The 3,169-nt window shown below is 41.3% G+C and overlaps 1 pseudogene; it reads right to left on the bottom strand.

Annotated features, from left to right (window-relative positions):
• Nucleotides 1-1,043: 1,043 nt before the first annotated feature.
• Nucleotides 1,044-1,457, bottom strand: LOC126990403 (uncharacterized; annotated as a pseudogene).
• Between the last annotated feature and the right edge of the window lie 1,712 nt (nt 1,458-3,169).

The following is a 3,169-nucleotide window of genomic DNA, read 5'->3' as shown; positions in this document are numbered from 1 at the left end:
ACATTGGCGCCACAAGATTTTTACCGTGGTTAGTAGGATAATAAACTTAAACCTTGTTCCCAAATAATAACAACATGGTTATTAACACGCAATCATATGTCGTCAGGAAATGAAAAACCTGGTATCAGCTTAGCATGGATATATTCTTTGTGGCAGTTTTTATGCATTTTTTTTTCATTGTAGTTGTAAAATCAGACTCCTCGAATATCAAAACATAGAAAACGAACTTTCATTCATGTTTCTATCGCAAATAGTTGCAAAGTTATGACAGTTTGTATATTTTCAGACATCGGTGGCGGCCATCTTGGATTTTGCCAAATATCTTGCTTCCAGTAACCTTTTTGCAAGGTTGTGCACCCAGAAATTGATTTTATATGTCCATAGACTCCAATGGCACTTCACAACCTTTTACAGCAGGCGAAACACATTTTACCAAAATTTGGTCATTTGGCCCCCTGGGTATACGCCACAGTCTTTCTTTTTTCTTCTCTCTTTTTGCCCACAGTATTTCCACATTAAACCAAGGTGCATGATCTCTCAACACTATCTCCTTTTCAATCAGAAGACAGAGGCTGTTATACTCATCTTTAGCTAAACCATTATATAGCTTAACCAGGCAGGTAGCACAATTTTCACGTAACACCGAGCCATGTTCACAGATTTCACGACATTTAATAGTAATTTCCTGTATTACAGAGTTAATCAATATTTCTGGTTGAAATTTTTTTCGCAGTTTGAACGCAATCTTTTTTTCTCTGCACTGCTTCTCTCACGTATGAAATTTCAAAGGTTACCAATTTATGCACCGGGGATATACAACGTATTTCATCAACACCCCCCCCTTGCACTAGATCACCGTCTATATCGCTGAAAACCAAGTCTAGCACATGACCCCCTAAATAAGTCATTTCGTTTACTTTATTAATCAGGTTGAAACTGTCCATCATCTCAATAAAGGCCATGGCAGAAGAATTTTCAGGATCATCAATCCATTGATTAAAGTCACCACAGATGAACACATTTGCACTCACCATATCCACAGACTCCAAAAATGTGCGAAATTCATCAATAAAGACCTCTGCTCTTGTATCTGGAGGTCAATACACCACAATAAAGGTGCATTTACTTCGATCAATTTCACAGATGACTTGCACTAATTCAAAAGTATCCCACCTTTCTGATGCTTCTCTCCGAATCTTCTCAAAAGAATTCGAAAGAAAGATCCCAACACCACCACCCCTTCTTGTCTCCCTCGGAACATATAGAAAGGTATGAGTTACTGGCGTCATCTCACGAATCTTGGCGACGTCGTAGTCATTTAGCCATGTTTCAGTTACCGCTAAAATGTCAAGATCGTTTTCTTTGATGAGATCACGGATATCTAGAGTTTTATTTCCCACAGACTGAACATTTAGCAGACCACATTTTATCTTTGTATCTGAGGAATTAGTAGCCATGATCCGTTATGTTACGAATTCTCAACTACACAACACAACACTGGTTATTCGCCGAGTGATTAACTTCAGACTTCTTGTACCTCACACAATTTATACATTTGCTCTCAGTCCCGGGGCAGTCTTTCGCTTTATGGTCTCCTGCACATTTATAACATACTGGGTTCTCACCATTGGCCTTGGCAGTGCATTTGGACTCAATATGACCATATCTCTCACAATGATAACATATTATTGCATGGTATATGTCTCTCACAGTATACACCCCCCATTCAAGTTCTATTCAATCATGGTGCTTGTAGATTAGCTCTCTGCAGCATTCGCGGTCTTCGCTCTGATTTTCATTCTGTGAAACACCACCACTCCTCCTCTAAACCTCACCTTCTCTTCTTCACCGAAACACAGATTTCGGAAGCTACTGACAGCAATCTCTACTCTGTTCGCTCCTACTATCTCTATCCTATATTTCAATCCAAAGCTGGATGTTGAGTCTACGTGCGCAACGACATCAATTGCTCTTATGCCCACGACCTTGACTCTTCAGAGTTTTCCACCATCTGGCTAAGACTTCATTGTCATTCTATTACTAAATACATTTGTGCTGTTTATCTCTCACCTAACTCTACTAACTATGTAAAATTATTTGACTACTTGAACTCTAAAGTGGAGCACATCTTGACCCACTCTCCCTCTGTTGAAATCTCCATCTTAGGAGATTTCAATGTTCACCACCGGCTTTGGCTTTCATCCTTTTTCACTGACCAGCCTAGTAAACAAGCCTACAACTTTGCTCTCCTTAATGACCTAGAGCAGTTGGTTCAGCACCCTACACGTATTCCTGACCGTCTTGGAGACCGGCCCAACATACTAGACCTCTTCCTTACCTCTAACCCTTCTACTTACTCTGTTAAACTGTTCTCTCCGTTGGGCTCCTCCGATCACAACCTTATTTCTGTATCCTGTCCTATCGCTCCTGTACACCCTCTGGACCCACCGAAGAGGCGATGCTTCTGGCATTTTGCTTCAGCTCGGTGGGACGACCTGAGGATATACTTTTCCGATTTCCCGTGGAATGATTACTGTTTCCAGGATAGAGACCCCTCTGTGTGTGCCCATCGCATCAAAGAGGTGATTGTCTCTGGAATGGAGGCATACATTTCACGTACTTTCTCTACTCCTCATGCTAAAAAGCCTTGGTTTAATCATGCTTGTTCTCGTGCTGTCAAAGATAGAGAGGCAGCTCACAAAAGGTACCAGAGCCTTCGCACTCCTGCTAACAATGATTCTGCCCGGAATCGTGCCACATCTATTTTTGGACTTACCAAAAGCTCTTTCATACATAGGAAATGTCAAAACCTTGCTTTTTCTAATTCTTCCAGAGACTTCTGGCACCTAGCCAAAAATATTTCCTCCAATTTCACTTTTTCATCGTTTCCTCCTCTCCTTATTCCTTAACCCTGACGGCAGCACCGCCGTCTCATCTATCTCTAAAGCTAAACTCTTCTCTCAAACGTTCTGTAAAAACTCCACTCTGGACGATTCTGGGCATATTCCTCCTACTCATCCTTCCTCTGACTTCTTTATGCCTGTTATTAAGATTCTTAAGAATGATGTTTTCTATGCCCTCGCTGTCCTCAACCTTCAGAAGGCTTTTGGACCTGATGGAGTGCCTCCTATTGTCCTTAAAAACTGTGCTTCCATGCTAACACCCTGTC

The sequence above is a fragment of the Eriocheir sinensis genome, unplaced genomic scaffold (genome assembly GCF_024679095.1).
Source record: "Eriocheir sinensis breed Jianghai 21 unplaced genomic scaffold, ASM2467909v1 Scaffold1618, whole genome shotgun sequence".
Classification (NCBI taxonomy): Eukaryota; Metazoa; Arthropoda; class Malacostraca; order Decapoda; family Varunidae; genus Eriocheir; species Eriocheir sinensis.
The sequence above is the reverse complement of the archived record's forward strand: the minus strand, read 5'-3'. Positions and strand labels throughout refer to the sequence as shown.